Source organism: Schistocerca cancellata, chromosome 2 (genome assembly GCF_023864275.1).
Source record: "Schistocerca cancellata isolate TAMUIC-IGC-003103 chromosome 2, iqSchCanc2.1, whole genome shotgun sequence".
In the NCBI taxonomy this organism is placed as follows: Eukaryota; Metazoa; Arthropoda; class Insecta; order Orthoptera; family Acrididae; genus Schistocerca; species Schistocerca cancellata.
The window spans coordinates 270,378,585-270,404,969 of record NC_064627.1 but is presented as its reverse complement, the minus strand read 5'-3'; positions in this window follow the sequence as shown (position 1 = coordinate 270,404,969).

Genomic DNA, 26,385 nt, shown 5'->3' with positions numbered 1-26,385 from the left:
TGTGCGAGGAACTTGATTATCGGCTTGATGTCTGCCAAATCACTAAAGGGGGCACATATCGAACATTTGTGAATGCCTAAAAAAACTTTTTGAGTTTTTGTATGTGTTTGCAAAGCATTTTGAAAATATCTCAAATAATAAAGTTATTGTAGAGCTGTGAAATCGCTTCAATCATTTGTAATAACCCTGTATATGTAAAGCCTGGTACTATATTTGCGAAATTTTATTTGAATAATCACCAGTTTAAGTCAAAACAAAATCACAGCGTTTATCAATATTTATGGGCGCCTAATAACACGTTCTCCTGGACCAATATTGTTATTATTTACACAAGATGGGTACAAATAGCAGCGGCGATTTTCGCGACGGCTCAGTAAAAAAATGGAGGTAGGTGAACATGTCCTTTCCTTCCTTTGTGGCCGCCATTTTCATTTTTGTAATTTGGTCATTTGCTGCGACACTAGTATTTGCAGTCTTCATCATTTCTCTTTTTCTAACGAAGTCCAATTCCCTTTGTTATAATTTTTGTCTCATTCTTATTTCCACCATAACCGATATTCTTTGCAACCAGGCCACAAGGAAAGGCAAATCCAAGGAAAAACGTGCGTCTACATCTCTCGTATATTCGTCATATGTGAGTGACTTTTACAGTAATTACAATTTATTACTATCATTCCCAAATGCAGTAGTTGTTAGACAACCCACTCACTCGCGAATGTACGCGCCTTTTCTCATTGTTGCAGCCAGTCTGGTGTTAAATATTACTTATATTTTATTAATATTCTGTGGTATTGTTTCCACTTGTATATACTGTTATTGCCGCAACGCTGCTTCACGGCGAGAATTATTACTCGACTTTATAATTAAAGCCATTTTCCAATTTACTGCACCGACTGGAGAAATAATCGGTAAGATTAAAAAACCAACGGAGATGGCGAATTGCGAACTCCATTAACACATGGTAATTCCAATAAGAAACCATCTTCCTTGACGTATCCTAACATATCGTCAGCCTTGCAACCAGTGCCTCACGATGACAGACTGACTCACTGTTTCTGTCCCACCTGATTGTGATAGCGACGAGGCCGGCAGTGAACTACAGTTCCGCCACCACCGCCACCGCCTTCAAAACCGAGTTTTTCGAAATATCCTTATTTTGTGTATAGCGATGAGTGTACAGAGATTCACATAATAAAAGTGTGGACTTAATGACCCAGTGAGAGATCTGTAATCGCCAAAAGGTAAAGCTGAACTGTTCACGTCAAGAAAACAGTGGAATTCTCTTGTTAAAACGTTGAATGTAACTGCGTTCCGTAACTGTTACACGCCATTCCTTCCGTTTTTCTAAAGTGAAAAGAACTAGGTATTTTGCAATGATGTACGGGAACTAATGACACCTATGGGCATTGACTATAAAAGTGATCAATGGAAATTGTTCATCGACTTCTCCAAAGTAAGTCTATTGCAAAATGGCAACGTGTTACCATAGTTTGCGACTGGTTATGCTTCTTGTACGAAAGAAATACATAACATGAAGCATTGGTTATTGCGGTTGAACTATGAAAAGTTTAAATGGCAGATTTCTGGGAATCTGAAAGTCATAGGCTTATTACTGGGGCTACAACACGGCTGTACTGAAATTTGTTGCTTCCTGTACCTCTGGGGTAGACGCACCAAAGCACTTCATTATAAAAAGAAAGATTGAGCTAAGAGTCAATCATTTGAACCACGACCACGATCTCACATGTTATACATGAAGGACTTCTCGAATCCAAGAATATAGTTCTCCCTGCTCTTCATATAAAATTGGACATAATGAAAAACTTCGTTAAGGCCATGGACAAAACTGGGGAAGCATTTCTTTGTTTCACGAGGAATTTCCTCGTCTTAATAAGGAGAAAATAGAAGAGGGAATTTTCGTGGGTGCCCAGATACGCAAGCTGTACAAAGATGAGCATTTGAACACCATCCTGACATGTGATCAAAAGGTAGCTTGGGAGACATTTGTTCAAGCGTCAACAAACCTTTCAGGAAATACGAGGGCAGAAAACTATATTGAATCTTGTGGCAATACTTCTGCGCTGCTACGGTAGATTGGAGTGCAACATGTCCTTAAAGTTACATTTCCTGGATTCCCATTTGAACTTGTTTCCTGAAAACTGTGGTACTGTAACAGATGAGCACGGAGAACGCTTTCACTAGCAAATTTCTGACATGGCAATGATATACCAGGGGAAATGGAGTGCATCAATGTTAGCCGGTTACTGCAGGACACTAATCAGGGAATAAACAGCAGAAAACTACAAAAGCCTTCAGTGACCTTTCTCCGAAGGATAACAGCAACGTAAAACATGCATAAGTTTATACAGGCAATATCGTAAGGTTATCATAACTTCAAAACTAGAGCTAATCTTGAATTTTCATTAACACTTTCGTTATCAGCACCTTAAAACATAAAGATTAGCTGCTTTAATGCTAATCACACAAAAAGTAAAATTTTGTTGGCCAGTGTAAACTTGTTTCTAATGTAATAACTGAAACTTTGACTACTTGTCGGCCGGCCAGTGTGGCCGAGCGGTTCTAGGCGCTTCAGTCTGGAGCCGCGCGACCGCTACGGTCGCAGGTTCGAATCCTGCCTCGGGCATGGATGTGTGTGATGTCCTTAGGTTAGTTAGGTTTAAGTAGTTCTACGTTCTAGGGGACTGATGACCTCAGATGTTAAGTCCCATAGTGCTCAGAGCCATTTGAACCATTTGAACTACTTGTCGTATTTGCTCACAAAGAAAATGTCTAAATTTATTGCAGTTATCAAAGAGAGAACTGCTAACGATATAAAAAGGAACGACGCTTTCTATTTTTTTTCTGTAACGACTCATCGTCTAATAAACCTCAATTCTGAACGTATTTTTCGTCTCGTTAGCTCGTATTTCGCTTGTATCACGTTCAATAACATATGCCGTACCGATTTCATGCTGCTAATGTCAAGACCACAAATTAGCGAGACCGGAGACCCGCACACGTGGTCACGAAGTGGAAAATAATTATGACGTTTCCAGTTATATTATTCCTGAAAAACAGACTGAGAAGCACTGAAATTTTAGGTAATTAATAGGGTGCTGTATAATTAACATCCAAGTTCAGCTTCATTACAGCTTCCTAATTAAGACTGTTAAAAGCCATGAGTCATTAAAATTGCGACGCTATAACGCGTCAGTGCAAAATAGAACGGAAACATGGCGGTCGACATGTAATGGGGCTAGCAACATAACTCCAAAGAGCCCTAGAACGAAAAAAGAGTACCATAAACTAATTATCAAGTAATTAAAAGTACCGAACTGACCCTAGCAAAAGCCGCACCTGAAAGTAAACCTCGTCCTTCATTTTTGCGGTGAAATAAGGGAGGAAAATAGTTGGGGAAAAATTGTCACGTTGCCCGTTCACAAGCATATGGTCATTCTCAACCACATGTTTTTAATGTTCTAATGTAAATAACTTAGAAAAATGTACCAAGCTCTTTACCTAGCGGTATTTGTTTCATGGTTGTCAGAATGTTGGTCACACTGTCCTAATGTATGCTGTCGTTGCAACCATCGAGGGCATCGTACACACAGCATTTCTTTTTTATAGAATCTCGCGATACTGTGCAGCTTGAAGAGATAATGCACTCACACAAAGGCTGACTGACGAATTTTTAATGTTGCCACATGGAGGTGAGTGCATAATCCACTTCTGAAAGCCAATCGAAGTAGTGTTTCGGAGGCGGTCTTTAAATGGATTGCGAAAGTTGGTACCACTGTCACGTCGTTTGTCCCTCTCGGTCGCACATTTAAGAATAAATGTGTTCCAGGTCGGAAAAGAACCTTGTCGCCGGGTTAGATGATGGGCAACGTATGGTTACCACTGACAGTAATCAACATCTTAAGTAATAAATTATTTTCACATAGCTTAAAAAACCTTCACAGATGTACAGAGAAGAAATATACCATGCACGGTTATTGGATTGACCACAAATGAAAAGCTCCGTTAAGTACATCATAGTCAGTCAGATGACTGCATTATATGTATAAATGCTCATACATTGATATACTGGTTTACTTGTGGATACGCAGTTGATATAGGGTGACAGTTTTTGAACTACACAACTCGTCGTTCACCCCCTGACATCTTTTGCCCGAGGTGCACCGCAGTTCCCTCGGTTCCGGTTTTGGGTAACACCATTTAGCGATGCACGGTATTCTGTAGCTCACGTGAACAGTTTACAAACTTAGCCGTTTCGGAAATGCTTCCACCCTTGATCTCAAAGCCAATGCTCATGCCCTTTTGGACGTCAGACAAATCGCTCTGTCTCGAAATACGGCACCGACGGCACTGTTTTCCGCATCCCCCTGACATGCTTTATGCAGGGTGACAATTATTGAACTACACGAAAAAAAAACATAATTTAGTTACCAACTACGGGGTGTACACACTTTATTCAAGATGCAAACGTCACTACAGATGTTCGGATTTAGGTTATGACATGTTCGATTTGCCTGTCATCATTGACGATGAAGTGGCACAGACGAATAGCGAAATTCTTCATGACCAGTCGAAGTGTCGACACATCGATGCTGTCGATGACCTCCTGAATGGCTATTTTCAGCTCAAAAATGGTTTTGGGGCTATTGCTGTACACCTAGGCTTTAGCAGAGCCGCACAAAAAGAAGTTGCATGTGTCCATATCCACAGAATATGGCGGCCAATGCCAGTGGCCTCTGGTTACCCCAGAGCCAGAATGCGGTCCCCAAAGTTCTCCAGGACTTAAAAAACTCTCCGTCTTCTATAAGGTCGAGCTCCGTCTTGCATGAATCAAATCTTGTCGAAATCAGGGTCACTTTGGATAATGGGGATGAAGTCATCTTCCAAAACAGTCACGCACCGTTCGGTAGCCACAGTGCCAGCAAGGAATATCGCACAGATTATTCCGTGGCTAAACACTGCACAGCACACAGTCGCACGTTAAAGGTGAACAACCTTCTTGATCGCGAAATGCGGATTCTCAGTCCCCCAAATGCGCAAATTTTGCTCATTGACGAACCCATCCAAATGAAAGTGCGCTTCGTCGCTAAACCAAACCATATTCACGTGCGTATGCACATACTAGTTCCCTTCCTGCACCGCAGCCAACGGTGCAGTTTGAACGTCCTAACGCATACCGTTCACAAGTTAAGACGATTTTATTTCTTATAGTTGTGTGTGTGTGAAATCTTATGGGACTTAACAGCTAAGGTCATCAGTCCCTAAGCTTACACACTACTTAACCTAAATTATCCTAAGGACAAACACGCACACCCGTGCCCGAGGGAGGACTCGAACCTCCGCCGGGACCAGCCGCACTGTCCATGTGACTGCAGCACCTTAGACCGCTCGGCTAATCCCACGCCGCTCTTATAGTTCAATGATTGTAATCATGTATGTGAAAATTGGCAGTGATTGACAGGAAAATGTAGATATAACTGAACCGATACGACCGGAAAGACTAGCCCGCATCTCGTGGTCGTGCGGTAGCGTTCTCGCTTCCCACGCCCGGGTTCCCGGGTTCGATTCCCGGCGGGGTCAGGGATTTTCTCTGCCTCGTGATGGCTGGGTGTTGTGTGCTGTCCTTAGGTTAGTTAGGTTTAAGTCGTTCTAAGTTCTAGGGGACTGATGACCATAGATGTTAAGTCCCATAGTGCTCAGAGCCATTTGAACCATTTGAACCGGAAAGACTTAGATACCCGACAACAAAGAACAATGCTGGAATTTGCATGCTTGTGATTTCTGCAACGTACACCATGTGGCTAATAAAAGTGGCCCGGACATTTTCAAACAATTTGTGGCAGCATTAATTGAGGACGAAAAGACCTGCAGTCGTTTCCAACAGGATGGAGTAACTCCCCACACAGCCGGCCGAACCTTAAAGCACATTTACAAAATCTTCACTCCTCGCACAGTTGTTAGCAGAGGTCAATCTGGTCGCAGCCCTAGCTGGTCACGCAGGTCACCTGACCTGTGAGTGTACGATCACTTGTGTGGGAGCTCTCATGTCTAAGGTGTATCGCAACAACCCTCACTGTCTTCAAGAACTCATTTCGGATGAGATTGCTGCAATTCCAGTAGTCCATCTTCGATCCGCCTTCAGCAACATGCTAACCAGGGCCCAAGAGTGCCAAGAGATTAATTATGGTCATTTTAAACCTCTTATATAGTCAGGTTAGTATTGTATTTCCTTTGCTCTGCTATGTTTCTTTGTACCCCGGAACTCTGTTCTCCAGGCTAGTTTTATTTGCCCCACCTTGGGTATAATACACGAAGTTTTGTTGCAGCTGCGAATAGTTTTGGCATCAGCTGTTAGGCTTGGAAATCATACCTGTTGGCGGCACACGAAAATTTGTGTCGGACCGGGACCCGAACCCGGATTTCCCGCTTATCGCCAGCGGTCACCTCAACCGTCTTGGCTATCCGTGCACGCTTTCAGGACAGATCCAAACCACCATATGCCACAGTGTCTACGTCCCCATTGCTCGCAGTGTACCTTGATTCCCGAAACGATACTAATGAGACAAACGTGTTCAACATTACTATTACCGTCATTTTGCCCGTCTAGGCTATAATACGTGTTTTTACAATGTCTGTTCCTTCAAACTTGCATGCGTGTCTGAAGGAACAGGCACTGGTGACGATCTGCACGAACTTTTGTAGCAATTGCGAATGATTTTGACATCAGCTGTGTTAGGCACGGAAATCATACCTGTCAGTGAAATATGAAGTTTTTTACCAGACCTGGACCCGAGGGATATGGCTGTTTGGCTCGGTCCTGGAAGCGTGAACGGATACCCGAGAAGGTTAAGACGACTGCTCGCAATAAGCACAAAATATGGGTTCGGGTCCCAGTCCAGCACTAATTTTCGTGTGTCGCCAACAGCTATGATTTCCATGCCTAACACAGCTGATATGTATTCGTTCAACATGGCGGAGACAACAATGCATCACAATGTAAAATACATCACAGCAATATATCAAACACTTAAAAAAACACAAATCATAATATAGCAGGTAACATATGAAAATTTGTTAATGAGGTAAGATATACACTGATATCAAAAATGTACGTAATTGTGACAAAATTTCGTAATATTACTACAGCCGCAGTTCTGACATGCATGCTGAAGGAACAGACATTGTAGCCGGCCGAAGTGGCCGAGCGGTTCTAGGCGCTTCAAGGTCTGGAACCGCGCGACCGCTACGGTCGCAGGTCCGAACCCTGCCTCGGGCATGGATGTGGGTCATGTCCTTAGGTTAGTTAGGTTTACGTAGTTCTAAGTTGTAGGTTGGCTGATGACCTCGGATGTTAAGTCCCATAGTGCTCAGAGCCATTTGAACCTTTTTTTTTAACAAGCATTGTAAAAATAAATAGATAAGACATTACTTAGCAGGGACGTACTACGACTATTTATCATATTGAAAACGAACACTGGGAAATCGCGATTTATGTGAAATATACTGTAAGCTTCTGCAACAGGCTAAAAATAAATAAAACGACATAAATATAAGAAGAAGGAGAGAAAGAAGAGATGACGATCAAATGCTGTTAGTGATGATACTGTAGTTAAGGTCTATAAAAAGGGGAGGAAATGCTAATTACTGGGAAAAACTGAGACTGCTTAATTTTCTGAATAGGAGATATTTTTATGTCGTTCTTGGTGTGAATATACACTCCTGGAAATGGAAAAAAGAACACATTGACACCGGTGTGTCAGACCCACCATACTTGCTCCGGACACTGCGAGAGGGCTGTACAAGCAATGATCACACGCACGGCACAGCGGACACACCAGGAACCGCGGTGTTGGCCGTCGAATGGCGCTAGCTGCGCAGCATTTGTGCACCGCCGCCGTCAGTGTCAGCCAGTTTGCCGTGGCATACGGAGCTCCATCGCAGTCTTTAACACTGGTAGCATGCCGCGACAGCGTGGACGTGAACCGTATGTGCAGTTGACGGACTTTGAGCGAGGGCGTATAGTGGGCATGCGGGAGGCCGGGTGGACGTACCGCCGAATTGCTCAACACGTGGGGCGTGAGGTCTCCACAGTACATCGATGTTGTCGCCAGTGGTCGGCGGAAGGTGCACGTGCCCGTCGACCTGGGACCGGACCGCAGCGACGCACGGATGCACGCAAAAACCGTAGGATCCTACGCAGTGCCGTAGGGGACCGCACCGCCACTTCCCAGCAAATTAGGGACACTGTTGCTCCTGGGGTATCGGCGAGGACCATTCGCAACCGTCTGCATGAAGCTGGGCTACGGTCCCGCACACCGTTAGGCCGTCTTCCGCTCACGCCCCAACATCGTGCAGCCCGCCTCCAGTGGTGTCGCGACAGGCGTGAATGGAGGGACGAATGGAGACGTGTCGTCTTCAGCGATGAGAGTCGCTTCTGCCTTGGTGCCAATGATGGTCGTATGCGTGTTTGGCGCCGTGCAGATGAGCGCCACAATCAGGACTGCATACGACCGAGGCACACAGGGCCAACACCCGGCATCATGGTGTGGGGAGCGATCTCCTACACTGGCCGTACACCACTGGTGATCGTCGAGGGGACACTGAATAGTGCACGGTACATCCAAACCGTCATCGAACCCATCGTTCTACCATTCCTAGACCGGCAAGGGAACTTGCTGTTCCAACAGGACAATGCACGTCCGCATGTATCCCGTGCCACCCAACGTGCTCTAGAAGGTGTAAGTCAACTACCCTGGCCAGCAAGATCTCCGGATCTGTCCCCAATTGAGCATATTTGGGACTGGATGAAGCGTCGTCTCACGCGGTCTGCACGTCCAGCACGAACGCTGGTCCAACTGAGGCGCCAGGAGGAAATGGCATGGCAAGCCGTTCCACAGGACTACATCCAGCATCTCTACGATCGTCTCCATGGGAGAATAGCAGCCTGCATTGCTGCGAAAGGTGGATATACACTGTACTAGTGCCGACATTGTGCATGCTCTGTTGCCTGTGTCTATGTGCCTGTGGTTCTGTCAGTGTGATCATGTGATGTATCTGACCCCAGGAATGTGTCAATAAATTTTCCCCTTCCTGGGACAATGAATTCACGGTGTTCTTATTTCAATTTCCAGGAGTGTATCTCTGTCATATCGATAAATTGTACAATTACTGTTAACAAATTATTCCTCAAAAAAAAGGACGTGGTGTGATGATCCAACTCACTGTCGGAGACGTTATAGAGGGCGCCGAAGGAGGCAGATGTCACACGCCTTCGCGATGACGTTGAACCCAGCGACATGTCTCTGCTGTACAATCTCTTTGGACACTCTGCTCGTTGCTCGCCCATGTGCGTGAAAACAAATGACACCAGCAATAATTTAGACAAGTCAATGTATGTCGTCGCAAATTTAACTGTATCGTTCTTTCTTAGAATTCTTTCCGCTTTCTTATTTGAAGAAATTTACACAGAAAAAAAATATCAGTCATAGAAAATACACTGTTGTGATGTGTCTGCCGGACAGTCACGATCTGTAAGATGAAAACATAGTACGTGCAAGAGATGTTCTTCCGATGAACTACCTGATCGAAAATATCCGAGTTACCGGACAACCCTTTGTAATGTGAAATTTATCAAAAATGGTTCAAATGACTCTGAGCACTATGGGACTTAACTTCTGAGGTCATAAGAACTTAGAACTATGTAAACCTAACCAACCTAAGGACATCACTCACACCCATGCCCGAGGCAGGATTCGAACCTGCGACGTAGCGGTCGCGCGGCTCCAGACTGTAGCACCTAGAACCGCTCGGCCACCCCGGCAGGCGGAATTTATCACTAGAAGTCATGGGAGGCAGGGATTACTGTGTTCTTACTAGAGAAACAGCGCCAGCAGAATAAATCGATCAAGCAGAGCTCAGTGACTTCGAATGTGGACTATTCATCGGATGTCATCTGAGTAACAAATCCATGAGCGGCATTTTCACCCTTCTAAAACTGGACAAGTCCACTGTTGCTGATATGACTGTCAAGTGGAAACACATAGGTTCAATTATGGGTGAAGCAGGTGGTAGACATCAGTTTATTGGTAGAATGTCTGCGAAGTGAAATCAGTCTACAAAGGAGATTGCTTAAAAATCACCCATGGACCGGTTCCAGAATACTGCTCAAGTGTGTGGGACCTGTACCAGATAGGACTAACAGGGGATATTGAACGTATACAGAAAGGTCAGCACAAATGGCACAGGAAATTCTTTAATGTGTGAGAGAGTGTCTCAGAGATACTAAAGGAACTGAACTGGCAGACACTTGAACACAGACGTAACTGTCCGGACAAAGTCTATTAACAACGTTTCAAGAACCGGCTTTAATTGATTACTCTAGGAATATACAACCGCCTACGTCTTGCTCACATAGGGGTCGTGAGGATAAGATTATTGCACAGAGGCATTAAAAATCATTCTTCCCGCATTTCAAACGTGAGTGGAACAGTAAGAAACCCTTGTTGTTGTTGTTGTGGTCTTCAGTCCTGAGACTGGTTTGATGCAGCTCTCCATGCTACTCTATCCTGTGCAAGCTTCTTCATCTCCCAGTACCTACTGCAACCCACATCTTTCTGAATCTGCTTAATGTATTCATCTCTTGGTCTCCCCCTACGATTTTAACCCTCCACGCTGCCCTCCAATACTAAATTGGTGATCCCTTGATGCCTGAGAACATGTCCTACCAACCGATCCCTTCTTCTTGTCAAGTTGTGCCACAAACTTCTCTTCTCCCCAATCCTATTCAATACTTCCTCATTAGTTATGTGATCTACCCATCTAATCTTCAGCATTCTTCTGTAGCAACACATTTCGAAAGCTTCTATTCTCTTCTTGTCCAAACTATTTACCGTCCATGTTTCACTTCCATACATGGCTACACTCCATACAAATACTTTCAGAAATGACTTCCTGACACTTAAATCTATACTCGATGTTAACAAATTTCTCTTCTTCAGAAACGCTTTCCTTGCCGTTGACAGTCTACATTTTATATCCTCTCTACTTCGACCATAATCAGTTATTTTGCTCCCCAAATAGCAAAACTCCTTTACTACTTTAAGTGTCTCGTTTCCTAATCTAATACCCTCGACATCACCCGACTTAATTCGACATTCCATTATCCTCGTTTTGCTTTTGTTGATGTTCATCTTATATCCTCCCTTCAAGACACTATCCATTCCCTTCAACTGCTCTTCCAAGTCCTTTGCTGTCTCTGACAGAATTACAATGTCATCGGCGAACCTCAACGTTTTTATTTCTTCTCCATGGATTTTAATACCTACTCCGAATTTTTCTTTTGTTTCCTTTACTGCTTGCTCAATATACAGATTGAATAGCATCGGGGAGAGGCTACAACCCTGTCTTACTCCCTTCCCAACCACTGCTTCCCTTTCATGCCCCTCGACTCTTATAACTGCCATCTGGTTTTTATACAAATTGTAAATAGCCTTTCGCTCCCTGTATTTTACCCCTGCCACCTTTAGAATTTGAAAGAGAGTATTCCAGTCAACATTGTCAAAAGCTTTCTCTAAGTCTACAAATGCTAGGAACGTAGGTTTGCCTTTCCTTAATCTTTCTTCTAAGATAAGTCGTAAGGTCAGTATTGCCTCACGTGTTCCAGTATTTCTACGGAATCCAAACTGATCTTCCCCGAGGTCGGCTTCTACTAGTTTTTCCATTCGTCTGTAAAGAACTCGTGTTAGTATTTTGCAGCTGTGGCTTATTAAACTGATTGTTCGGTAATTTTCACATCTGTCCACACCTGCTTTCTTTGGGATTGGAATTATTATATTCTTCTTGAAGTCTGAGGGTATTTCGCCTGTTTCATACATCTTGCTCACCAGATGGTAGAGTTTTGTCAGGACTGGCTCTCCCAAGGCTGTCAGTAGTTCCAATGGAATGTTGTCTACTCCGGGGGCCTTGTTTCGACTCAGGTCTTTCAGTGCTCTGTCAAACTCTTCACGCAGTATCGTATCTCCCATTTCATCTTCATCTACATCCTCTTCCATTTCCATAATATTGTCCTCAAGTGCATCGCCCTTGTATAGACCCTCTATATACTCCTTCCACCTTTCTGCTTTCCCTTCTTTGCTTAGAACTGGTTTTCCATCTGAGCTCTTGATGTTCATACAAGTGGTTCTCTTATCTCCAAAGGTCTCTTTAATTTTCCTGTAAGCAGTATCTATCTTACCCCTAGTAAGATAAGCCTCCACATCCTTACATTTGTCCTCTAGCCATCCCTGTTTAGCCATTTTGCACTTCCTGTCGATCTCATTTTTGAGACGTTTGTATTCCTTTTTGCCTGCTTCACTCACTGCATTTTTATATTCTCTCCTTTCATCAATTAAATTCAATATTTCTTCTGTTACCCAAGGATTTCTACTAGCCCTCTTCTTTTTACCTACTTGATCCTCTGCTGCCTTCACTACTTCATCCCTCAAAGCTACCCAATCTTCTTCTACTGTATTTCTTTCCCCCATTCCTGTCAATTGTTCCCTTATGCTCTCCCTGAAACTCTCTACAACCTCTGGTTCTTTCAGTTTATCCAGGTCCCATCTCCTTAAATTCCCACCTTTTTGCAGTTTCTTCAGTTTTAATCTACAGGTCATAACCAATAAATTGTGGTCAGAGTCCACATCTGCCCCTGGAAATGTCTTACAATTTAAAACCTGGTTCCTAAATCTCTGTCTTACCATTATATAATCTATCTGATACCTTTTAGTATCTCCAGGGTTCTTCCAGGTATACAACCTTCTATCATGATTCTTAAACCAAGTGTTAGCTATGATTAAGTTGTGCTCTGTGCAAAATTCTACCAGGCGGCTTCCTCTTTCATTTCTTAGCCCCAATCCATATTCACCTACTACGTTTCCTTCTCTCCCTTTTCCTACACTCGAATTCCAGTCACCCATGACTATTAAATTTTCGTCTCCCTTCACTATCTGAATAATTTCTTTTATTTCAACATACATTTCTTCAATTTCTTCGTCATCTGCAGAGCTAGTTGGCATATAAACTTGTACTACTGTAGTAGGTGTGGGCTTCGTATCTATCTTGGCCACAATAATGCGTTCACTATGCTGTTTGTAGTAGCTTACCCGCATTCCTATTTTCCTATTCATTATTAAACCTACTCCTGCATTACCCCTATTTGACTTTGTGTTTATAACCCTGTAGTCACCTGACCAGAAGTCTTGTTCCTCCTGCCACCGAAATTCACTAATTCCCACTATATCTAACTTTAACCTATCCATTTCCCTTTTTAAATTTTCTAACCTACCTGCCCGATTAAGGGATCTGACATTCCACGCTCCGATCCGTAGAATGCCAGTTTTCTTTCTCCTGATAAAGACATCCTCTTGAGTAGTCCCCGCCCGGAGATCCGAATGGGGGACTATTTTACCTCCGGAATATTTTACCCAAGAAGACGCCATCATCATTTAATCATACAGTAAAGCTGCATGCCCTCGGGAAAAATTACGGCCGTAGTTTCCCCTTGCTTTCAGCCGTTCGCAGTACCAGCACAGCAAGGCTGTTTTGGTTATTGTTACAAGGCCAGATCAGTCAGTCATCCAGACTGTTGCCCTTGCAACTACTGAAAAGGCTGCTGCCCCTCTTCAGGAACCACACGTTTGTCTGGCCTCTCAACAGATACCCCTCCGTTGTGGTTGTACCTACGGTACTGCTATCTGTATCTCTGAGGCACACAAGCCTCCCCACCAACGACAAGGTCCATGGTTCATGGGGGGAGGTAAGAAACCCTAATAACTGGTAAAATAGACTTATCCTCTGTCAAGCATCTCACGGTGGTCTGCAGAGTACAGATGTAGATGTAGAAGGAACAATCACCGCTAAAACAAGACCAGGAATACCTTATCTACTGACAGACAGGGACTATCGAGCATTCCAGAAGGTGGTTGTAAAAACCAGTATGAAATCAGCGAAGGAGCTGGTCGTAAGTTCCAAAGCGCTTACAGCAATCCAACTAGCGTAGTGACCGTGCGTAGGGAGCTGAAAAGGTTAGGGTATGGTCTAGCAGCTCCTCGTAAGTGACATATTTCCGTGGTCAATGCTAAACTATGCTTGAGGCAGTAAAGAGCGCTGTAAAGAGCGAAGTCACTGGACAGTGATGTCTGGAAAGGGGTGATTTGTAGTGATGAATCACGCTATACCCTGTAGTAACGCATTGGAAAGTTACCTGCCGCCATGTGTAAGTCCGACTGTAAAGTACGAAGGAGTTAATGTTACGATATAGGAGTTTTTCTCGTGGTAGCATGTGGTTCCCTTACTGCACTTAAGAAAACGTTAAATAAGGAAGGATATGAACACATTTTACACCTTTGTGTAATGCGCAGAGTAGTGGAACAGGTATGAGACGATCATTATTTGTATTAGCTTGACAGTGCAACCTGTCACTGGTTCGTCAACAATAAAATTCCAGAAATGCAGTGGCCTCCCTGCGCCCAGACCAGCACCAAATGGAAGACGTTAGGGATGAGTTAAACCGCTGATTCCGCGCCAGACCCCAGCGTCTGACGTCGCTACCTACTCTTGTTTCGTCTGCTGAGGGAGAATGACCTGCTGTTATTCCACGTACATTGAGTCACCTCGTTGAAAGTGGCCCCAGTAGTGCTGAAGCCGTCGTAAAGGTGACACATCAGCATCCACTGACAGACATCCAGAAATTTTTTATTAGATTGTATATGTACAAACTCCTAAGCAGTAAAAGACAATCACAGTTCTACGGGACTGGCTATTTAAACGAAAAACTGTACACACGTGATTCCAGACTGTCAGTTATTTTTCTGCTCAAATAACGAAGCCCAGCAACTCTCATTTCCTAATCTAATTCCCTTAAGTTCGACCAATTTGATTCCATTACATTCTATTACCAATGTCTTACATTTCCTGACATTCAGATCATCTTATAATCTCTTATCAAGATACTATCCCTTTCGTTCAACTGCTCTTTCCAGTCCTTTACATCTCTGACAGAGTTACAGTGTTATCGGGAAGCCTCAAAAATTTTCCCCTAAACCTTAAGTTCCTTCCCAAAATTTTCCTTAGTTTCCTTTACAACTTGCTCAGTATACGGATTGAAGAACATCGGGGATAGGCTACATTCTAGTCTCACTCCCTTCTCAACTACTGCTTCCATTTCAAGTTCTTCCACGCATGGAAGACCAATCCCATTTCTGCACAAGTCGCAGAAAAGCTTTCGTTCCCTGTATTTTTTCCCTGATACCGTCAGAATTTCAAAGAGTCTATTCTAATCAATGTTATCAAAACTTTCTCTAAATTTAAAAAAGGCTTTAAATGTAGTCATGCCTTTCTTCAAAGATGACTTACATGGTCATTTTATTTTCAGACTGAAGTCCCATTTGTTTTTCCCTAACCAAGACGATATTCGTGCATTTGAGCTCCGTTACAAATTCAATCAAGGGAAAGGAATACAAGACGCTGTTAGTCGTCTGAAAATGGTTCAAATGGCTCTGAGCACTATGGGACTTAACATCTGAGGTCATCAGTCCCCTAGAACTTAGAACTATTTAAACCTAACTGACCTAAGGGCACCACACACATCCATGCCCGAGGCAGGACTGAAGCGCCTAGAACCGCTCGGCCACAGCAGCCGGCGTTGCCCGCTTGGGGATGACAGGACAGACACTGGTAGAAGTTAACAGAGACGTACGTCTGTTTTATAAATTGGTAAATGGTGTTTGACAGAGTCAACTGAGGAACTTCAAGGGTGTTGAGGTAGAGTAGATGCATAGGATACTGATAAAGTAACTGCTCCCAAGGTAAAAAGTGGTGGTAAGTCTTGGTGATAAGTAATCACAAAAATTGGCTGCTGGAAGACTTGCTGAACAAGGAACGCTTTTCAATATCTGTGCTGAAAAAATAAGAGGTAACGCATTAAAAAAGGAAGGAGTTTTAATGGTGAGATGAAAAACCGTGAAGACTATCAAAACATGGAGACAGGACCGAGCAGTTCGGGCTAAGAGGAAGAACTAATTTATGATGGAAATGGTCGTAAAAGTAGGAAGAAGAAAATTAAATGGGGCTAAATGTAGGAAACACGAAAGTAAATAGAATCAGCAAACATTAAGAATCCGTTAAAATATTACCGGAAAGGAAGACCGTGGAACAAGTAAAATGTTTTACACGTATAGGAACCTTGGTGAGAACCTAAGAAGTAGAATATCTGTGGGTAAAATGGAATTGGAAATGAAGTCCCATGCTTCTTTACAGAGCGTAGGGGAACGATGCGGAGACCCGCACCGCTTTACTAGGCAAGGTCCTAGTTGAGGTAGTTTGCCATTGCCTTCCTCCGACCGTGAAGGGGATGAATGATGATGATGAAGACGACACAACAACACCCAGTCATCTCGAGGCAGGAAAAATCTCTGACCCCGGCGGGAATCGAACCCGCGACCCCGTGTTTGGGAAGCGAGAACGCTACCGCGAGACCACGAGCAGCGGACATCTGTTCGTAAAAGATATCCTTAAAAAGTGAAACAATTGTTTAGAGTAGAAGGATTTTCAATAGAACTGACAAAGAGACTGACCATTTGGCTGGTACACGGAAGTCAAAAAGAAAGACAAAAAATACTTGGCTACTTACGAAATATGGTTGTGGAGAAGAATGCTTAACCCTCCTACCACCAGAACTTTTGTTGTCTCATTGAGTACTACTGGGGTCATATAGACCCCAAATAATTTACAGCGGATATACTGACAGTATTTTAACGAACTAATATGAAAACATACGCTACAGTTTTCAATACGGCATTAATGATTCCATTTTCATAAACATTACGATCAAGAAACAAAAAAATTAAACTGGTGTCCTATTGATCCCAGTGGTACTCAGTGCAAAGACCATGGGCAAATTTCTATGTGTTGTTAATGCAAAACCGAACAAACGATCATTGGATGTAACTGACTGAGAGAAAAAAGTAATCATTCTATTCTGGTAAATGTTACGTTCAAGAAACAAGCGAACAGTTTACGTTGGTGTCATACCGATGTCTGTGGTAATCGCAACAAAAACCATGAATAAATGTTAATGGGTTTTACATATAAAAATGAATGAAACATTGGATGAAATTGACTCAGAGGGAAAAAGTCATATATTATGAAAATAATAGTTTTGCAAACAAAAGAGATACCTATTTCTAAGGTTGTGCTAGGAGGATTAAAGTTAATGGACTTGTAGAAGGATGAATAAAGAAGTATTGCTAAGAATAGGAGAGGAAAGAAACTGCTCGATATGATAAGAATGAGGAAAACATCTTGGCTGGGGTACACATTGCGAATTAATTACTTGCAATTAAAAGACTTCGAAGCAAAGATTACAGGGAAGCGAGGGACAAAAATACTCCCAATGCTGGATGACATCAATAATTTAGGCATGTCCCAGGGGAGAGTGGTGGGAATCCTATTGTTCGTGAAGCATATTATTAACCTGTCAGACATTTATGGTAACCTCAAATATTCTGCAGATAACGCAGTTATCTACAATGAAGTACTGTCTTAAAAAGGTACACAAATATCTAATCAGATTTTGGTAAGATTTGAAGGTAATATAGAGGTTGATAACTTATTTTAAATGTTAGAAATGTAAAATTGTATACTTCACAGAAATAAAATAAGTAGTATCCTGGACTCATTCAACTTACAAGGGATATGAAATGGAATTATCAGATACTATTGAATTGATGCACAAATTGGTAGCGTTTTTCCGTAAGTTTAACAAACACATGAGATACACATAACAGAGACTTCAGTCCTCAATAATATATTCTCCTTCGCTATTTACAACAGTCTGTCAACACTGAGGTAACTTTTCGATTCCGCAACTGTAGAAATCACGTGGTTTTGAGGCGAAGAACTCGTCGAACCATGTTCGGAGTGCGTTTTCATCTGGAAAGAAAGCTCCTTGAAGTTTGTTTGGTAGAGAGCGGAAAAGACGAAAATCTGAAGACGCAAGACCAGGTCAGTAAGGAGGGTATGGAATGACTTCCCAACCAAACTCCCGTATATTTGTCAGTCTAGCAGAATGCATCTGGGCAACACCGTGGAGGATCACTTCACGCAGTCTTCCTGGGCGTTGTTCTTGGATTGCGTCTGCAAGACGTCTTAGTTGTCGACAATAAATGTTAGCCAGTGATGGTTACATTTCGGGGAAGCAATTCGTAGTACACCACGCTGTCGATGTTCCACGCTCAACCAATCCTTTCTTTTCCTTATATTAGCATATAGACGCCATTTCTCGTCACCAGTAACCACAGAGGATAGGAATGGTCGGTGCTGTCCACGAGTTAATTGATGACGAGCAAGAAGAGATGCACATATGGCCCACCCGCTGATTTTTGTGATTTTTGGCTTGGAGCATGCTATAACCATACATCTGATTTTCTAACCTTCTCCGTTGCATGCAAAATCGCACGATGGTAGGATGATCACAGATCATCATATTTTATAGTTCTCTAGTACTCTGACGTGGATCATTGGGGCTAAATGCGTTCAAACGATCTTCATCGAATCTCAAAGAGCTTCTTGAACGTGGAGAGCCACTAATGTCAAAACTGTCATTCTTAAAAGGAGAGAATTATTTTCTTACCGTGCTCTGTCCAATGGTATGATCCCTACACAAGGCGCAAATGGTTCAAATGGCTCTGAGCACTATGGGTCTTAACATCTAGAACTACTTTATCCTAACTGACCTAAGGACATCACACACATCCATGCCCGAGGCAGGATTCGAACCTGCGACGTAGCGGTCGCGCGGATCCAGACTGAAGCGCCTAGAACCGCTCGGCCACATCGGCCGGAAAGGCGCAAATGTTCTGGCTCCCTCCGCTGCTAGTAAAGCCCTCTATTGAACTCAAACAGAAGAATATAGCGGAAATGTTCATATTTCTCCACTTGACATTACGTTTTCTAGCGTTCACAGCTCCATTGCCGGCCAGAGTGGCCTTGCGGTTCTAGGCGCTACAGTCTGGAACCGAGCGACCGCTAGGGTTGCAGGTTCGAATCCTGCCTCAGGCATGGATGTGTGTGATGTCCTTAGGTTAGTTAGGTTTAAGTAGTTCTAAGTTCTAGGCGACTGATGACCTCAGAAGTTAAGTCGCATAGTACTCAAAGAGCCATTTGAACCATTTTTGAACAGCTCCATTCATTATCTCCAAATGACAAAATGACAAAATGCAAACTGAAATAGCAACAGTGCACTGTAAATGAAAAATGACAATCGATAAATAAACCCACAGAAACCGAAATACCAACATGCGAAACAAAAACACCACGAACTTATGCACCAACCTAATAAATCGGACCAACAGGGAACATGAAATGTCTTGTGGCGAGGGCCTCCCGGCGGGTAGATCTGATCGCCTGGTGCAAGTCTTTTGAGGTGACGCCACTTCGGTGACATGCACGTCGATAAGGGTGAAATGATGATGATGAAGACGACACAAACACTCAGTTCCCGAGCGGAGGCATTCTCCAACACAGTCGGGAATCGAACCCGTGTCCCCTGGCATGACAAGCCGGCGCGCTGTCCACTCAGCAACGGTGGCGGACAACAGTGAATATTGAATGTGTACAGAGAAGGGCGGCTCGAGTAGCCACTGGTTTGCAAGACTCGCGGAGATAGTCGCGAAAAAATGAAAGTCTGCTAACGAAGTTTCAAGCCGCGGTATTGTCAAGTGAAGAATCAAAAGATAGTTTTCATCCTCTTCGTATCGCTCTCGTAAGGAACCTGCAGACAAGATTAAAGGCTACTTACAACGCGCACAGAGAGGGTTTAAGGAAAATATACACTACTGGCCATTAAAATTGGTACACCACGAAGATGACGTGCTACAGACGCGAAATTTAACCGACAGGAAGAAGATGCTGTGATATGCAAATGATTAGCTTTTCAGGGCGTTCACCCAAGGTTGGCGCCGGTGGCGGCACCTGCAACGTGCTGACATGAGGAAAGTTTCCAACCGATTTCTCATACACAAACAGCAGTTGACCCACGTTGCCTGGTGAAACGTTGTTGTGATGCCTCGTGTAAGGAGGAGAAATGCGTATCATCACGTTTCGACTTTGATAAAGGTCGGATTGTAGCCTATCGCGATTGCGGTTTATAGTATCGTGACATTGCTGTTCGAGTTCGTCGAGATTCAGAGACTGTTAGCAGAATATGGAATCGGTGGGTTCAAGAGGGTAATACGGAACACCGTGCTGGATCCCAACGGTCTCGTATCACGAGCAGTCTAGATGACAGGCATCTTATCCGCATGGCTGTAACGGATCGTGCAGACACGTCTCGATCCCTGAGTCAACAGATGGGGACGTTTGCAAGACAACAACCATCTGCACCAACAGTTCGACGACGTTTGCAGCAGCGTGGACTATCAGCTCGGAGACCATGGCTACGGTTACCCTTGACGCTGCATCACGGACAGGAGCGCCTGCGATGGTGTACTCAACGGCGATCGTGGGTTCACGAATGGAAAAACGTCATTTTTAGGACGAATACAGGTTCTGTTTACAGCATCATGATGGTAGCATCCGTGTTTGGCGACATCGCGGTGAACGCACATTGGAAGCGTGTATTCGTCTTCGCCATACTGGCGTATCACCAGGCGTAATGGTATGGGGTGTCATTGGTTACACGTCTCGGTCACCTCTTGGTCGCATTGACGGCACTTCGAACAGTGGACGTTACATTTCAGATGTATTACGACCCGTGGCTCTACCCTTCATTCGATCTCTTTGAAACCCTACATTTCAGCAGGATAATGCACGACCGCATGTTGCAAGTCCTGTAAGGTCCTTTCTGGATACAGAAAATGTTCGACTGCTGCCCTGGCCAGCACATTCTCCAGATCTCTCATCAACTGAAAACGGCTGGTCAATGGTGGCCGAGCAACTGGCTCGTCACAATACGACAGTCACTACTCTTGATGAACTGTGGTATCGTGTTGAAGCTGCATGGGCAGCTGTACCTGTACACGTCATCCAAGCTCTGATTGAGTCAATGCCCAGGCGTATCAAAACCTTTATTATGGCCAGAGGTTGTTGTTCTGGGTACTAATTTCTCAGGATCTATGCACCCAAATTACGTGAAGATGTAATCACATGTCAGTTCTAGTATAATATATTAGTCCAATCAATACTCTTTTATCATCTGCATTTCTTCGTGGTGTAGAAATTTTAATGGCCAGTAGTGTATTTCCCGCACTCCATACAGTACGTGAATGGAACGGAAAGAAGCACTACCCCATTCTATGTACTTCTCAGTGGTTTTCAAAGTATGAATGTAGATGTAGTAATTCCGCAGTGAATCACTGTCGCACTGAGTAATGTGTGAGGGGAGACGTTTTACGAGCTCACAGTAAAACATACCAGTCACCGCCGAGAAAACAGCTCTGCCAAACAATAGAGATTTGCTATCGTATACAACGTGAACGAGATAAACCGCGCACTGTTATGGAAAGATACTCGGAGATCCAGTTTCTTGTCGACAGAGAAGCGGAACAGTTCATTATTATTCCACTCGCCAGCTTCCCGCTGGGTTTTGCGCTTCACGGAGTGCGAAGCCGTGCGAGAAATAGACGACTGGAATTCAAGACAAATGCACGATCTGGTAAAACGGAGGAACACCATAAAGGCTGCCCATTGTGAACAAGTTACCCCAGAACAGTGTTGCCAACTCAGTTTCGACCATGTCCCTATACGGCATATGAAAAGTCCCTACATTCACCTTGAAAGTCCCTACGGACGCAAAAAATCGTAGACTAACAGTAAAAAAAGGAAGCTGATCACGTATTGGGTTGTAACATTTCCCCCTTATTAACGGCTTTGTACACTGAACAGTCACTATTTAAAAAAAAAACTTTGAATGTTATTTGGGAAGCTTGCTGCTTTTAGTGTTTCGAGCAATTTTAGAATCGACGAAAATGTCTTTTATGAGCTCACCTATATGGTCTATTGTTGACACTGACAGTGAGTGCTCAGCAAATGATGTCACCACCGTTACTTTAGCAGCTTTGGTGTCCTCTGCGAGCTTCATATTTACGGTGCTTGTAATAGGTTCATGCACCAACGATGAAAGCACTGACTGTTTATTGAAATGTGACACCTGACTTTTGTGCGGATCGTTATTTGTCTGTTTCAGTAGTTCGCTTCTTCCAGCACACAAACCAATATCACACGCCTTCCAACGAGTAAGATAACTGTTCTTCGGATCCGCAGTTAACCATCCTTTAAACTGCTCTTCCTCTTGCCACACTTCGCTAAATTTCTGATTTCGGCTTTGACTGTCACTGTCTTCTAACTCTTTCCTTTTTCGGTGCTGAAGCCATAATAAAAAAAACACTAATATTACAGTTACACTCTCCAAAAAAGAAAATTTAGAACCTTATGTTAAGGCTAAAGAAACTGAAATCATCTTCGCGAGCTGTTTATCCTATTTTTTTCAACATGTGAACACACAACAAAAACAGAAATACGATCGCCGCTGCGGAAGTTAAGAATGTATCTATGGAAGTAGCAGTGGTGCAGAGATTACAGTAGACGCGCTGGAAGTTGCCTGGTGGGCCCCTGCATTCGGTCGTCGCCTGTCGATCCCATTCGGATGTTACTGGCTCAGGAACCACAGTCCGCAGGTTAGAAAGCTGTCAAACCAACAGACCCAACCTTCAGACAGTATTTAGAAGATTATTACCGTCCGTCAGTGTTTATACTTTTTCTCGATCATTCGTTACATGAAATGTATTTAGATTCCCTACAACTTACCTACAATGAATCAGACATCTACAGAAATTGCTATCACAGAACTTCAGTGATAAAGATACAGCACGTTTTTCAAAGTGCTGAAGCATACTAAGACGATGTTCCTTGTTTTGTAACTTTGAAATTAGAGCTACAAATTTAGCAACAAAAGGACGAAAATAAGCCAGAATCTCCAGTAGACGCCTATAAAAGAGCAACGGCGTTGCCAAATATTATGGACTGTTGAGTAATCTGTTGTGTACATCTCATGTAATAACGGCACTGCAGAGATATCTTTCGCAACCTTACGCCTTCTGAAGATGTGTCTTCACAGCAGGACTGGCACTGATGCATATCCATCGAGATATTACATCAACGATGAACGCTGAGGAAGTGTTGAATGTTTTCTATAGGAAACAAGAGGGGATCACATTTAATAATGACTATAATATAATTAATTTCTAATATACACTGATAGAACATTATGGCCACCTACCTAATAGCTGGTATGTCCACCTTTGGCAAGGCTAACAGCAACGACACGTCGTGGCACGGAAGCAATGAGGCCTTGGTAGGTAGCTGGATGGACTTAGCATCACAAGTCACCTAATTCCCGTAAATACCTAGGAGGGGGGCGATGAGCTCTGAGGCCACTTTCACATTCCAGATTTGATCAATCGGGCGCAGATCTGGCAAGTTAGGGGGCCAGCACATCAATTGGAACTCGCCACTGTGTTCCTCTAACCACTCCATCACACTCCTGGCCTTGAAACATGGCGCATTATCTTGCTGAAAAATGTCACTACTGTCGGGAAACATGATCGTTATGAAGGGGTGTTCGTGGTCTGCAACCAGTGTACCATACTCCTTGGTCGTCATGGTGCTTTTCCCGAGCTCCACTGGACTCATGGGTGCCCACGTTATGCCCCAGAGCATAACGGAGTCGCTGCCAGCTTGTGTCCGCCCCGCAGTAAAGCTTATGTTCCACTGGAAAACGACGGATTCACGCCCTCTAATAGGCATGATGAAGAAGTTATCGAAATTCATCAGACCATTCAACACTGTGCCACTGCGCCAACGTCCAGTGCCGATAGTCACATGCCCATTTTTCGTAGTTGCCGATGTTGTGGTGTTACTATAGGCAAATACATGGCTTGTAGGCTGCGGAGGCCCTTCATTAGGAGTAGTGTTCAGTGCATTATGTGTGCAGACACTTTGTACTTGTACTCTGCCCACTATTAGAGTCTAATGTTAGTTCCGCCGCGGTTGGCCTATTTTCTCAGTCTGCCAAGCCTATGACGTCCGACATCTGAAATGAGAGGTTGTCGCTATGTCTGGACATAGTTTCACCTTGGTTTCGCCACCTTCCCTCCCACTTACCCACCCACTCACACACACACCCACCCACGCACCTACCCACCCATCCACACACACACACACACACACACACACACACACAAACACACACACACACAGCATGTACATAAAGTATGGGAACACTTTCAACTATTTGTTGCACAAGAACAAAACTTTGTACAGATGTCATACATACTGCATTTTGAAGAGAAACTCTAAGCATTTGATATGCGAACCATGTGTGACCAAGCAGACGTCAGTACGGTAATCGAAGAGCCATACCTGTCCCAGCATGGTATCGTCGACCGTGGCAGTCACTTCCCGTATTCTCTCCCGGAGCTCTGCTACTTCACGTGGTAGAGGCGGTACACACAGCAGATCTTTAATGTATCCCCAGAAAAGAAAGTCACACGGAGTGAAACCTGGTGATCGGGGAGGCCGTTTCATGAAACAGCTGTCCTCTTCTGTAGCACAGCTGATCCATCAACGCGGCAGTTCAGTGTTCAGGTACCCACGAACTTGCACCATGAAAATGGGGTGGAGCCCCATCCTGCTGAAAGATGAACGAAGAGCCCAACTGCATTTGAGGTATCGGCTATTGCTCCAACATGTCCAAGTCTCTCGTTACACATTCCACATTCACTTCACTCACACTGGGACGTCCGCTTCTCTTTGCCAGGCACAAGAAACATGTCGTAACGAATTTCTTGTGCCAGTGGTAAATGGCTTTCCTTGTTGGTGATTTCTTACCGTACTTGGTTGTAAACATTCGTTGAACAGCTATAGCACACTTGTTTTTGTCGAACTACAACACAGAAAGCTTGCTCTGCATCTGAATTCTCCACGTTTGCGACTAGCGCTGACTATCGGCAAATTAATAAACTATGCTGTGGCGGTATACATGAAAAAATACTTTCTGGGTTTCTCTTCAAAATGACATACGTATGATGTCTGTACAATGTCTGGTTCTTGTGCAGTAAATAATTGAAAGTGTTCCCAGACTTGATGTACATCCTGTATATATGGTGCAGTTTGAAGGATGAAGAAAAATGCCCGCTCTCGGACTTCACAGTGCGGTTCCTCATATACTAGCAATAAGAAAATGCTCTCACAACATTTCGTCCTGCGCACATTTCGGGCAGCAAATGGACGTTAAAGACTGGCAATCTGGCAACACTGTAATCACGTAGTCAACAACTACCTCTGTCAGGATGTAGCAGTTGTGCTGTGCAGTTGGTGCAGTACACAGCCATTTGAGTTAGCATGCAGCAGACCAAGGGTTTGCTTCTGGAAGGAGGTTCGTTTATTTTTATTTGCTAAAAGCAGTCTGCGTGGTATGGTATCTGCTGTGGCGTCTTAATCGTCATACAGTGCTTACAATGGGTCTTCGACAAAACATTTGCAGCTATGTGCTACAAACACAGAAATGAAAATACAAACGTTTTCAATGGTCAGTTTTTAATGAAATCTTTTGCACATTATGGGCACTAATTGTATGGCACGGTTGCATCTACTATATTCCAAACTTGTTTTGTTTGTACCCTCCTCCAGTGGTCCTATCGATTAATACCAACTATTATTCTTGCCATGTTCGGGTTTATTACATGTCGTTAGGGCATCACGTCACCAGTGGGGCTAGTAATATGCTTTGCAAATAATTTCGATGTGACCATTGGGTGAGGATACACAGAAGACAGGTAGAAGTAGTGGAGTGAAACAATTTGCATCCACGACGTGCAAAAGACTTCTTTAAAAGCAGACCAATGAAAACGATAATATTTCCATTTCTGTGTTTGTACTACGTAACTGCAAATGTTTTGTAGAAGACACACTGTAATCGCTGTATGACGATTAAGGCGCCAGATAACGTACCTCACAGACTACATTTAGCAAATAAAAGCAAATACGCCTCGATGGAGACTCGAACCCTCAACCTGCAGCATGCTAACCCAAGATCCTTTCCACTGTACCAACTGCACAGCACTCTGAATCTACTGGCAGAGTTAGCTACCCTACATGTGATTGCAGGGTTGCCAGATTGCCAATCTTTAACGTCCATTGGCTGCCCGAAATATGCGCAGGTCGAAATTTTGTGAGCGGCATTTTTGTATTGCCAGTATGTGAGGAATCGCCCTTCGGGGTCAAAAAAATGGTTCAAATGGCTCTGAGCACTATGGGACTCAACTGCTGTGGTCA